Source organism: Urocitellus parryii, chromosome 6, assembly GCF_045843805.1.
Source record: "Urocitellus parryii isolate mUroPar1 chromosome 6, mUroPar1.hap1, whole genome shotgun sequence".
Taxonomy (NCBI): Eukaryota; Metazoa; Chordata; class Mammalia; order Rodentia; family Sciuridae; genus Urocitellus; species Urocitellus parryii.
Genome location: NC_135536.1, coordinates 54,815,453 through 54,830,428, shown reverse-complemented (window position 1 = coordinate 54,830,428; position 14,976 = coordinate 54,815,453). Strand labels below are relative to the sequence as shown.

The window sequence follows — 14,976 nt, the reverse complement described above, 5'->3', positions numbered from 1 at the left end:
GCCACATAAAGATAATAATTCATTTTAATTAGTAATAATAGGTAGTTAATAATTAATAATAATCTGGGCTTGGTGGCACATGCCTGTAATCCCAGTGGCTCAAGAGACAGAAGCAGGAGGATCTCAAAGTCAGTCTCAGCAATTTAGCAGGGTGCTAAGCAACTCATGAGACCCCGTCTCTAAATAAAATACAAAAATAGGGCTGGGGTGTGGCTTAGTGGTTGAGTGCCCTAGAGTTCAATCTCTGGTATCCCACCCCCAACCAAAATTAATAATGTACCAATACTGACTCATCAATTAAGGAACGTACCACACTAATAGGACATGGTAGTATTAAAGCCAGGTGCAATAATGCACACCTATATCTCAGCTACTGAGAGGAGGCTGAGACAGGATTGCATGATCAAGGGCAGTCTCAGAAATTTAGTGAGACCCTATCTTAAAATAAAAATAAAAATAAAAAGGGGCTAGTTTTGCCAGTAGTAGTGGTGCATGCCTATAATTCTACGATTCAGAAGGCTAAGGCAGGAGGATTGCAAGTTCAAAGCCAGCCTCAGCAACTTAGCGGGACCCTAAGCAAGTCTATGGGGGAACTTGTCTCAAAATTAAAAGGGCTGGGGATGTGACTCAGTGGTTTAATCCCCAGTATCAAAAAATAAACAAACAAACAAAAATAGAGGTAGGGGTTTAATGTTATAACCTAGTCGTAGAGTATCCCTGGGTTCAATCTTTGGTACACACACACAAAATTAATATTAAATGCATCGAATGGAGAAGTATAAAAGAACTCTTTTGCTCAGTTTTCCCATAAACCTAGCTCTGCTTAAAAAAAAGTATAGTTAATACTTTAGTCTGACACAAATGATCAGGAGACACTGAAAAATGAAAGAAGGTCAGGAACCAGCCCAGCAATCATCAGTCTGTGTGATGATTTACCTATGGGTTCTCCACCACTTGTCCTGGTAGGGAAGAGGAATATTTGCAAATTTATGTCCTGTTTTGGGGCCAATAGTGGGAAAGCAGAAAACTTTTTGTCTGTTTCTTCTCAATTGCCTTCAGATCAAAATAGTACTTTAACATTGCTTAAGGTGGCACCTTTTGGTCTCCTACAGTGCATTGCTTTTTCTCTCTTGTTATAATTAATCCTTTCATCATCTTCTTATTGCTTTTTACACATTCAGGGCATAACATATTATCTTCTAATCCTGAGGGTGGAAAAATACAGGCTGGTAACAGGAAGAGGGAAATCATCCTCTTGGGTGTGTCGGGGACCCAAGTCTGACCTGCATGGAACTGCAGGCGAACCCAGCCCTCTGTTTCTGCAGAAAGAGATTGGCCAAGGACCACACACCACCTGACACCAGAAGTTTGCAGCAAAAAGTAGAAGTAGGGATGGGACACGGATTCACAGCCTTGCACTGAGTGGCTCTGGCAGCGATCCTTGCCCAAGATGCCAATATGGACTCCTGAGCTGAATTTACCTCTTCAACCATGTTAGTCTCTTCCTCTCTTTTAACCTTATTACGACTTTCCTGAAGCCCTGCTGTATTGGCCACTGCCTTCCATTTCCTAGAAACTGGCTTCAATCTGACCTCCAGAGATGTTTCAGGAATATTATATTTTTGTTCAGGGTATGCAGGGTTCTGTAGCCTCAAATAAACCTCTATTTTCTGGCCATCAGTACTCAAATTAAATTGTTGGCACCAGTTTCGTAAAGTATCCTGAGAAACCTTATTAATTGGAGGCAAAATGGTCATCGAGGGAAGGGATGGTATTTTAAAATTAGGTTTTGTTTGATGAAGGCAGACTTTGTGTTTGATTTCTGCAGTTGAAGAAACACTTGTTTCCATTGGATATTCTTGTTCCTCTGTAACTGGGACCAGTGTTAAAATCACATTTTCCTCATTGAATTGCTCCTCAACAAAGTTCTTCTCAGTGGCCCTGTCATTTGAGCCTGACATTTCCAGAAACACCCGGAGAAAGCAAAGGCAGCAGGGCTCAGGATAGCTATGCTGGGTGCTCCTTGTCATTTGAGGGAATATAATTCTTAAAATTATAACTTGAAAACTCTTTTCACAGCAAAATAATATTATGTGCTTATGTAAAACCAAAATGAAGTATAAAGGGACAAAATTTTATTCTGCAAAATGTTGGAAATGAGCATTTACCTCCTAGAGTCCATTTAATAAAACACTTCTTGAGAATCTTGTTAGGCAATTGAAGAAAACCTCTCCAGGAGATGATGATAATTTGATTACCAGGCATTTTTATATTTTTCCAAACCTCTTGTATTCATCTATGAAACAACTTATATTTCCATCAAATTACTGGTGATAACAAGTAACTTGACTTAGAATCTAAAGACACGTGAAGATTGGAAAATGAGCTCTGTTAATATTATAGTACAAGCCAAGCAAATAAATGAGCCTTGGTATGAAACGACATACTTGAAAGAAAAAAAAAAGATGCCATGTCTTGTTAAATTGGGAAGATATCACAAGATGTCACTGAAAGATAGTACATAACTTCTCAATTATTGAGCAAAATAGCATTTTCTCCTAGATGTGTCATAATATGAAAGTCATATGCAGTGACAAGATGTTGGTATCTAAAATCACATCAGGACACAGCAGGACCGTGTTCCATACAGCAGTTGAGGTCATACCCACCACAGGAGTGCAGGTAAAGTGGACCTGAATGAGGAAGGTTCCTTATATCCCAGGGCAGATGATGTGATGTATTGCTAGGGAGAACAACATTTTATTGTGGTTAATTGATAATTCTGAAAGGCCTCCAGCAGAAAATAATCAACTTAATAACATTATGGAACTGATATAAATATTAACAGAGAATAGAGGCATGTAAGCCTGTGCCAGATGACACAGATAAGTATATGATCTACCTCAGTGACACCACAAAAGAAAAAAATTAGGGGAAAAGGAAAAAATAAAACTGTATAAATAGTTCTTACAACACTCTTATTAGATGTTATTCCCATTATATCAATAAAGGAATCAAAATACATGGTTTTAATTTGTTCTGTTCAAGATCACTAAAGTTTTAAGTGGAGAAACCAGATTTGAAATTAAAATTAATAAGTTTCTTAATAATGGTTTCATTATTAAGGTCTTGAATTAAAAGATGTGAATGCAAATTATATTTGTTCTCTGATTGTATTTGAAGTTTGACGAAGAAGCCAGAAATAAAGTTAACTGTGTAGATTTGTTTGTTTTAATGTTAGATATTATGCCATTACCAAGCTAAAGCAAATGGGAAGAAGAGTAGGTTTTAGGGTCAAAAAAGAGTTTATATCCTTTTAATTTCTTTCTTTTGTCTTTAATTTCTTTCTTTTTCTTTTGCTCTGGCTAGGGTTTCAAAGACCGTTGAATAGGAGTGTCAAAAGAGGTCATCCCTGATCTAGTTTTTAGAGGGAATGCTTTTGATGTTTCTTCATTTAGAATGATGTTGGCCTCAGGTTTAGCATATATAGCTTTTATGATGTTGAGAGTAGTATGTTCCTACTCTCTCTAGTTGATCTAAATTCAGCCACACTAATGTTTATAGCAGTTCAATTCGCAATAGACAAACTATAGAACCAAACTAGGTTTCCTTTAACAGATGAATGGATAAAGAAAATGTGGTATATATACACAATGGAATATTACTCAGCCATACAGAAAAATGAAATTATAGCATTTGCTGGTAAATGGATGTAACTGGAGGATATCATACTGAGTGAATAAGCTAATCTCCCCAAACCAAAGGCTGAATGCTCTCTCTGATATGCAGATACTAACCCATAACAAGGGAGGGTAAGGTAGGGGAAGTATAGAAGTTCACTGGATTGTACAACAGGGAATGAAGTGAAGGAAGTGGGAATGGGAAATACAATAGAATAAATCAGGTATAACTTTCCTTTGCTCATATATGAATGCATGACCAGTATAACCCCACATTATACATTATGTACAACCAGAAGAATGGGATCCTAATTGGAATGGGCTGCCCTCCATGTATGTATAGTATGTCAAAATGCACCCTACTGTCATGTATATCTAAAAACAACAAATACAAAGGATTCATTTTATAAATTATAAGTTTGAGATATTCACAGTGCTTAAGCATCAAGAGCTCTAAAATGACACTGGAAATATATGTATGAAATTTTGGAAGAATGTTATCAGAGATTCTAGGAGCCAGGATTATATCTATTTTATCTTCTGTACCTAATACCTTGCATGCTAATATAGTTTGGCAAATAAACTCATAGAAATTAATAAGAATGTCTATAAACAACAGCAGCAATAACAAAAACAAAATGTAAAAGGGATTGTAACAGAAGGCTTAAAAGCAGAGAATTCATATAAGCACTCGGATTGGTTAAAACAGGAATGTGAAAATTCAGTACTACAAAATGAAAGTGAGAAAATTAGAAATAAAGGAATTTTAGTGGTTGTCAAATATTATCAAAAGAGCTGGTCAATGAGGTTTTTAGATGCCATTTAATTGACTATCTTTGACAGATAATAGGCATGTCAAAGAAATAGATGTAATATTTTAGTGTTTCAGAATTCTGGTACTATGGGTAATGAAGTGTGTTGATTTAGTTGACAAAATAGAAAAAGTCATTGCAATGGATGGGATGGTTAGGGACAGTGAAGCTAATGTAAATCATTAACCCAAAGAAAATGTTTTCAAATGTTAGAGTCCTGGCTGTCATTACAATGTATTGTGAAGAGTAGCACTGTTTTTAGAGTATTAGAACCCTGGAGACTTGTGGACATTTGGCTCTAATTGAAATGCTTTATTTCTGGAGAAAACAGTTTGCTATTAGAAGTAGCTGTGACTAAATTTTGTGAGTCATGAGACAATAGCTGTATCTCTTTGAACTGAATTTTTCTGCTTGAAACTGAAATAAACCACAGAACTATAGTTTTAAAAAGTAATCTGGCATTACTGTCAAAAGGCTGCAAGTATATGTTAATGGAATCAATTGAAAATGTAGTTAAAAGATGAAAAGATAATTAGAAAATAATAAGTTGAAATGAAAGGTCATGTTTGAAAGAAGCTTACAATTCAGAAATTCTCTTGAGTATATCACTCTGTCTACTATGTCATTCTTCAGACTGTCCTTTATAGTTTTCTCAGTATATTCCACTTCTTCTAGAAGTCAACCCTTTGGAAAGCTTTGTCTGTTGATTTTGATGCCCTCTCCAAAGCAAAGATAAAGCTCTGTCTTACTTTTATTTATAGTTGTTCGTAATATTTTATATAATTGCCTCACATGGATATTTTTTGTTTTTGTACTTGGGATTGGACCCAGGGCTATTTAACCAGTGAAACAATCTCCATTTATTTGTTTAAGACAGACTTGCTAAATTGCTGAAGTAGGCTAGAACTTGGAATCTTCTTGCTTCAGTCTCCCAAGTCACTGGATTTACAGGTATGTACCATTGTATCTGGCTCACATGGAAACTTAGACATTTCTTTCCTCATTTAATGCCAGTGCTGTAATGTATGCATATGCATCCTTTATACATAAATAGATTAAAACTTCTCCCCTCCACATTAGTTTTATCACCCTAGGAATGATATTGTGCCACTGAAAATACATGACAAATCTCATTCAAAGTAAACAATGTGGGAGACCTCAGTGAAAGTGTGTTATTAAGGAAGCTGTGAAATTCATCAGTATTCATAGTGGTTTTGTTTTTAAGGAGCCACATCTCTTTAGAACTATTTGGATGCTATGTTGACACAGTCGGTCATAAAAAAAAAAAATTTAGCATTATTTCTCATTTGGAAATGGTGATTTATATACTTATTGAAACTAATACATGACTATGAAATGCAAAGTGTTATGAAATGTAACTAGTTTTAAACACATAATGTAACCAAAATTTAAACACATAACTATATGCATGTGAGAGATCAAAAAATTTTATAAACACGAGAGACCTCGGAAATCATTTATTCAAAAAATGTATTGAACAATAGGGATTCAGTGGTGGCTGGAATGGAAACAGGCCTGACCTCAGGGACACTACCATTCAGTGGGTAAAAGAGTCACTCAAATCGGGCTTGGAGGTGAAGGGCAGGAATATAGAGAACTCTGAAAATTTAAACATCCACAGGAAGACCAGCTGGCACAAGGGACAGTTGGCAGACGGTAACCAATCTATGGGCATGGCAGATTCTGGATCCTGAGGTGCCAGAAATGAAAAGATGCAGGCATAAAATCTGTTTTATATAGGAGGGCAGCTGGCGATGTCAAGTGAGAGCAGAAACTAGTGAAGATTTTAACAAGGCAGCTGGGTCATATTCAGATTTCTTTTTTTTTCCCCCCTAAAGGAAGGACAGTGATGGAGAAAACCATGCCTATTGTAAGAAGAAAATAAATCCAGCCATAGCTTGAGGAATAAAGCAACTGATATCCAGGTTCAGGAACCTGGATTAACAGAGGCAGAAAACTAAAGAAAAAGAGTTTAGGCATCCGATGTGTGCAAAGTAAAGAAGAAGAAAGAGTAAAGATATGTGCAGCACTCCTGGCAGCATAACAATCACTAGTATGAGATTAGAGCCCATCTTCCTCACCTCTCATTTTATCCTTCCTACAATGAACATCTGTGAACAAGGAAAAACTGAAAGGTCTCCTGAGAGGCAGAGTTGATTAAGAGAAGTCTTTTCTAGGAGTCCTATATTTCAACTTCCTGTCAATCCTCATTTCTAAACCACAGCTTTTGTTTCCTCTGCAGATTTTCTTAAGTGGAATTCTTGGGGAAATATAAGGGTTTATACTAGCATATAAAGTTGAGTTATCAATTTTAAGTGGATTTCCTACTTTCTCTGAAAATGATAAATTGCTCATTTCGTAAGTATACTCCTATAGTCAGAAACTTAGTTTAGGCAGTTCACAATTTTTTACATTAATACATATAATTGTATTGGTTACATTATCATAAAACAATTTTTAAGTCAAAATTATACCCTGAAGAATGCAATAATTGATTTTCTCTAAATACTCTTCCTCAAATATCATTTCTTTTTTGTTATATGTATTTTTATTAGTTGCTCAAGACAATACAATGATCTTGACATACATTTGATTCAAATGGGGTATGAATTCTCATTTTTCCATGTGTACAGATTGCAGGATCACATTGGTTGCAGATTTTTATCATTGGACTCTAATAAAATTGTGTCTGTCTGCTCACATGATGGAACAGCATTTCTCTGGCTCACCACTACTTCTCTAAATTGAGTACAGTGCCTGGAACATGTAAATCATTTTTTTTTGTGGAATGACAGTTTGCAAAAGGAGAATAAAGCACAATTGGGAGAATGGGAAAGGGAGAAGACTGAGAAGTGAGGACAGAAGGAGGAAGGGATGAAGGAAGGAAGGAAGGATGGATAATGTTTTAGTCAGCCTCTTCACTGCTATGACCAAAAGACCTGACAAGAACAATTAAAGGGAAAATGCTTATTTTGAGGCTCACAGTTTCAGGGTTCTCAGTCCATAGAAGGCCAGCTCCATTTCTGTGGGCTTGAGGCAACACAGAACATCATGGCATAAAGGTATGGCAGAGGAAAGCAGCTGGGAACATGACACCAGAAAGCAGAGAGAGAGCCCTTCTAATTACAAAATAAAAACCAAAGCCACAATGCCAAAGTCCCCTCCTCCAGCCACATCCTGCCTGCCAGCAGTTACCACCCAGTTAATGGCTTGGTGGGAGGGTGATACTAATGCACTGATTGGGTTAAGACTCACAACCCAACCATTTCACCTCTAAATCTTTTTGCATTGTCTCACATGAGTTTGGAGGGACACCACATATCTAAACCATAACATGTAAATTGAGGAGGGAAGAAAGAAGGTAGGAAGGAGAGAAAGTTTCATTTCTCCTGCCGCGCAGTCCGGCTGCAGCAAAATAACCGGGGGGTGACGAATAACTTCCTTAGATTGATGCAGCAGGAATGGGAGCCGTTTATTGTAGGGCAACAGAGCTATTTATACATTTTGCACAGCTTATCTTAATTAGCATAAACTAGATACATCAATCAACCAATAAGGAATCTCCACATTTAATGGCTCGCTTTTGTTACTTCTCAAACCACTCCCTCTGACATTTTGCCAGGCACCATCCAGACTTGTTTACGAACTCTAACATTTCTCTGGCAAAATACCAGGTGTTATTTTTGACTTATTTACGGACCTTAACATTCTCCCTCAAATTTAACAACTAAAGGGAATGGTTTTTACCTGTATGATATGAAATGATTTACTCTAATTTATTTGTTTTCTTTCTACAATTTGTCTACTTAGATATCTACATAACAATGATTTTACTGAATCATGTGAATGCATGGAGAACAAAGCTTCTTCATTTTTTTTTTGAGACTCATAAAACACATTTGGTCAGATGTTTTATTTTTTCTTCCCAATTGTAAAAATCTTAAGAAACATATCTAAATGTATAAAACTTTAAAAAACACAAGAGCTCCCCAAGCAGTATTTAATGCCATTGTAAAAACAACAACAACAAAAACACCAAACCAAGCCTCACCCAAAAGAAACATCAAATAGGGAATACACAACTGAGAGAAATATCAGTAAAATAATAATACTCTTAGGGACCATAAATAATCCTATCAACTGAGAGTAGTCCAGATATTCTAAACTATCTTATAAAAATCTTAGGAAGGGCTTCTATTATTATAAAAGAAACCAATTTTATTAAGCTTTTGAAAGGTGCGTCCTTTTAAAAGGACCTGCAGTTTCTTATTGCCTCAGAAATGGGGCATGTTCTTGGCATCAGTACTTTGAATGTCACCATATAAAAATATCTGATAGATAAAATGCATTAATACTATATTTCATGTATTTTTAAGAACAGAATTTGGCTTGTGTGGAAGAATTTTGATGCAGTACTCACTACCATCTATTTAGAGAAATGGATTCAGACTCACAAAATCAACTTACGAATGAATTTTTGGCAGAAAAACTGCTTGTTATTTGAGCTATATCTAAAGTTTTCTTGAATATATATTTTTCACACTTTGATTATGGTTGTCTAGTTAAACCTGAGCATTCTATTGTTACTTCAAAGAAGACTGACTATGTCAGTGATTTTGGCAAGGATTGACAGTAGCCTCAGCCAGTTTCCAAAGCCTCAAACAAGTGCTTAGGCAGCCTTAACTTAGATTACTTGTTTCAGACTTTTTCCTCTGCACCAGGGTACAGTTAGTAAGAATGAAAATCTCTGATTCTTGGGGAAAAACAAAACAAAACAAAACAAAACAAAACAAAACAAAACAAAACAAAAAAACTCGTAGGGTCTCCTTGAGCCACTGTGTCATTCTTCATGGGATATATGAGAACTGAGCCAGACAGGTTTTAGGAATGTGTTCTCAACATTAGTAGTTGTTTCTAGGATGCTGTTTCTTAATGTCTGGCTTTTGTGGACCTGTTTGAAAATAACTGCTTTTCAAAAATACATATAGCTTTTGGAGAAAGGACATAAAAACTGGGCATGCTAATTTGATTTCCCTTTAGGAAACAACATAGAAATAGGTAACACGCTGATGGCTCATGTTCAAGCATTATTTCTTTAATAAAATCATGCCTATAGTTGAAACAGATAGTGCAAATTGAAAATCAAATTAATGCCATGATTATTCTTTATTGATTTTCAAAGGCAAAGAGCAAGAAGCTTTCCTGATAAAACAGTATAAGGCTAAAGCTATTTTAAATTTAATCTTTTAAGGAAAAATTATATCTGAATCAGAAGTCAAATTAAAATATAATTACACTTCTGCAATGTCCAAATATTTTATTCTTTATATCCATTGAATTTGTTTAATATTTTCATAACAAATCTGATATAGGAATTTTGATGAACCATTGGTTAATATTATAAATTTCTTACAAATACATTGTTAGAGAGGATACTTCTTTTTAAAAAAGAAATATTTCCTTAGACTTAGTTCAGTAAACCTGGAATGACTGTTCTGAATAATAATTTTTCTCTACCTCCAATAAAGAAAGAAAAAAATAACTACACTCTCGAATGTGCAACTTTAGAGACAATACAGTATAATAAAATGAGCCTTAATTAGGTAATATTCTGGCTTTGTCTGTAACTATTTGTATAACTTTAAAATAATTACTTAAACTTTTTAAACATTAATTTGCATATCTACATGGTATTCTTAATGATATATTGCAGTATGATTGAGGCACATCACTGAAAGAGCATTAATGTTGTTTTGAATTGGTTAACATGTAATACTAGCCTTACATTTCTATTGAATTTATTTAGTCATTTATTATCACACTAAGTGTATTGTTTTGCTAATAGTGACTACAAGCCAAAGGAATTCCATTAATGTGTATTCATTACATCCAATTACAATCTAGGTTGTAATCTAGCCTCTTTATGGCCTTTTCCCAAGTATTTATCATCTATTCCTCATTGTTTTATCTTTTTTGTCTTCAGAGAAAGCAAAAAATCAATTAATTTTGACTTTTGAGTTTATGATATGAAGAAAATAATTTTATTTTTCACATACACACTTTTTTTTTTTAGTTTACTTATTTTTATGTGGTGCTGAGGTTGAGCCCAGAACCTCCCATGTGTTAAGCGAGTGCTCTACTGTTGAGCCACAACCCCAGCCCCCACATTCACACTTTTTAAAAACATAATTAAATGCATGAGGAATAAATGTGACTGTTTTTTCCCATATAACACTTTGTTGAACCATCTTGATCCTTTTGACATAGGGAAGGATTCAACTTTGAGATCTCTATGGTCAAAATTTATTATCAATTACCCTAAAGTTGTACCTAGTAGTTTGGTGATAATAGAACACTCCTTTTTAAATAGAAAGCTGGGCAGTAAACAGTTATGGAAAATGCAATATGTTTGTCAAAACAATAATGATACATTCACCCAGTCTGCTTTTTAAACAGAGTATTAAAGTATATAAAAAATGCTACTCAGATTCATGAATTTTAATTTGTATCATATTAATAAAATGTGTTTCTGAGCTATATGGGTTTAGGAAATCCAGAAATGTCAGATTCAATAATTTTAGGAAAATCATCACTTCAATTAACTTGGCCTGGCACAGAACTCAGCAAATGTCTGGGCTCTCCAGCTCTGCACCAAATGCAGCGGTGGCTTAAGGAAGGGTAAATGAACCTACTCTGATAATATCCCTTCCATGGACTGGTCCAATCAAAGCCTGATTGAATGGCAGTCTATAACTTGAGAACTGTCAGATCTGACAATAAAAAATGAGGAAGATGGTCCTGAACTAGAATTATCTTACTAGAATTTTTCCAGTCAAGATAGGTGGGCAATGGCTCAGCATTGCACATTCTTATACAACCACTTATTCTAAGGCCCCATGAATGGGCTCCATTTGCTTCCTATACTTTTATTTAAAAAATACAGTAAGGGATTTTTGTATAAAGACAACCACCATGGATAAATGAATATACAGATAACAGGAAAGGTGATTATAAGCAGTGCCTAAGGAAAAAAGATTAAATATCTAACAATATGAGCAACACATGCAAACCAGAAATAAAAAGACAGCAACCTCAATGTAAAAATGGACGAAGGACATATCCCATATTTCTTTGCTCTTTTGTTATTTGCTTTGTATTCTGCAAGTATAAATACTCATTTGATTGTAGGACTCAGCTCCAGTATGACAACCTGCCAAGGTATTTTCCTTTATTTCAACAGCAACTGATCTTCGCCTACCTTTTTTTTTTTTTTGCACATAATTATAGCATTATTTAAAGGAAATATACTGGCAGAGAGGTTCCATAAATGTGCATATGTATGAGAAGTTCAGAACAGAGAGTCAGAGGTAGGCCATGAATTCTAAGATAAGGTATGACAGTCAAAGGAAGAGTCCATACCCCCAAATCATGCCTATTTTCTTACGTATAAATGAAATCTGAGTCAATAGAGGAAGTTCCAGGTTTTGAGAAAGCTGAGTATTAAAAAAGCTTGTTGTCCTTCTTAGAAGCAGAATACAAAATTACAAGTAAAGAGAGTACCCAGCTTGCTATGATTTAACTTATACTTTTTTAAACTTTATAATGGTGTAAAAATGACCATTTATTAAATAGAAACCATACCCCAAAGTCTGGAATTTTGATCTTTTCCTGAGGTAGCTTTTGAGGTGCTGGGCAGTAACAGTGAGCTGCAGCCCTCACTTAGCCACAGGATCATGAGTGTAAGCAGTCAATACTGTCTTGCAACACTGTCCATGACAGTGCACTACAATTTACTGTATTGCTAAGCTACAACATTTGGTAGGTTTAGATATCTTAAATGCATTTTTTACTTCTTATATTTTCAACTTACAATGGATTTATTGGGGCATAACCCCATCATAAGTTGAAAGCATTTGTATAAAACAACATAGTAAAATGAACAGTCTTTTTAAAATTAGAATACAAAAGATCAACACAAGTTAGAGTTTTTAGGAAAGGTCTGTCTGTAAGAAACTTAAAATATTCAGGAAAATACTATAATTTTACAATAGTTAAATATTTCACATACCACTGAAGGTTTAGATGCATAATATTTGATCAGTTCTTCCTATATTCTGGTCAGGAGAGAATCTCTGATTTGAGTATGCTTTAAAAAGAATCAATCTTCTGGTTACATTTGATACATATGATTACTGAAAAATGTTCCAAAGACTGTCTTCTGGCTTTGCATATATTTCAAGGTATTTTTAAGCTCATATATTTTGGAATTGGCTATCACAGGAAACTTTTATATTTAAGTAGGGTCTCTGATGAATCCATCTGGCCATAGATTCTAAAGTGTCTCTCAAATCTTCGTGTCTGTCTGAACAACTGTCCTGGTTTTGGTGGCTCCCTGGAGATTAGGATGTAACGTGTCCTGTCAGTAAACCAAGACAAGTAAAGTAGAAGTCAGACCCTCGAGATACAGTTGGGAAGTTGAAGTGTGTTCCAAGTCCTTCTTTCCTTATGATGAAGCCAGGAACAAGAACGTATTTCCCACTCTCTACACTAAGCTAAGGAGAGGATCTATGATAAATGCCTGCCCTTGCATTTGAACCCCACCCTTGGATACTGGGGAGGTGGACACTGGAATTGGACCCTATGTGAGGCTACCTCTTTGTTTTCTGTGGCCTAAAGAGACCTGAGAGTGCAGAGTTCCATATTTCCAGAGCCAGTTTATTAAAGAAACAGTCCTTGAATAAGAGCATCCAAAAGAAATTAAATCAATATGTTAAAGAGACATTTGCACACCATGTTCATTGCAGCACTATTCACAATTACCAAGGAAAGCAAACAACCTGTTGACCATCAGCTGATGGATAAATAAAAAGTTGTGTTATTTATGCACAATGGAATACTATTCAGCTATAAAAAGTTAAATTCTATCATTTAGGAGATCATCATGGTAAGTGACATAACCCAAGCACAGAAAGACAAGTACTGTATGATTTTACTTATAGGTAAAATATAAAAGATGATGAACATTGAAAGTAGAATGGTGTTCACCAGAGGGCAGAGAGTAGGTGGGAGGAAAGAATAGGGAAAAGTTGATCAAAGGGCACTCAGTTATTGTTATATGTAAGCAAGGAGTTCTAGAGTAACTATTGATGACAATACTATGCTGTCCATTTTGAAAAGCTAGAAGAAAACATTTTAAGAGTTTTTATGATAAAGAAATTTTAACTTCATTCTAACATCAAACAACATATACTTTTATCAAAGTATCACATAGTACCCATTAATGTCTAAATTTTTATGTTTTTAATAGATTATTTAAAAATAAATATAGATAAACACCTTTAAAATAGAATATCTAGTTTGTATTTTCTCTCTTGACATCTGGTTTGTTCGAATAAAAGGGGGTGAGAATATTCATGGATCATTTCTGTGCTAGGTGGCTTATAATTAATATAAATCAAGAAACCATTTATGAACTACAAACATATATCTCACTGAAGCCCAAATTGAACACCTCCTTAACTAAGTCTCAGTAATGTCAGGAGACATGTCACTGCCACATTATAGAAAAGAACTGTAAGTGAGCATAATCTAGAGCATAAAAACACAGTGGGTTGACCGTTCACAATAAGAAGATCTTACCTTTTTCTAGGTATACAAGAACACAATACTGTGAACAATTGCTAGTGCTTCTCTCAGTGCAAGTGAAAGGTCTTTAAGCTTAGGTGCTATTGGCTTCATATTCACATTCAATTTTCTTTTGATTAAATACATAATACAGTGCTTAGTGGTGGCTTGAGAATGGACAAATAACTCCAATAATGAAAATTTTAATTGGTAGGAAGTTTTGTGCATACTTTTGACAATACTAAGGCTATTGGTGAGTTAAATCACAGCAACAACTTTGGACACTTAAAAAAATATTATCTTTATTGTAGTACAGGAAGGGTAAATAAAACTTAATAAAAAGGAAAACATCAAATGTATGTATAGAGGGAAAAATGAATTTGAAGGCCGTTCTTTTCTTCTTTCCTTTTTTCTTCCTTCAAGGTGTTTTCAAGAAGTACATACTAGAATTATAGATTCATATAGTTAGAATCATTTTAGATTCATTAGTTCAAAAATAATACTTACATATCCCATGAGCCATTTGCTTGGGTTCTCTGATGGTAACAGCTTGCAAAACAAGAGGACAAAATTACAGCTAGAATATGGGCAATATTCTAGACATTTGGACTATTATGTTATGATGACCTGGATCTTACTTGAGTATTTTATTTTAATATATGGTCACCCTGTTTAAGTTTGACAAACAAATCTTGGTCTACTGTGAAGGTTTTGGTTCCAGTGACAGAATCATGATTTAGAGACCAGGCAGCATTATTTTGACCTGCTATGTATATCTCATACTGCTGGGTTTCACTTTATTCTCAGTCAATGGTGACTACAGGCTTTGAAGTATATTC

The 14,976-nt window shown here is 34.9% G+C and overlaps 1 pseudogene; it reads right to left on the bottom strand.

Moving 5' to 3' along the window:
* Nucleotides 1-1,083: 1,083 nt before the first annotated feature.
* On the bottom strand, nucleotides 1,084-1,961 carry LOC113188198 (developmental pluripotency-associated protein 2 pseudogene; annotated as a pseudogene).
* Nucleotides 1,962-14,976: the final 13,015 nt, after the last annotated feature.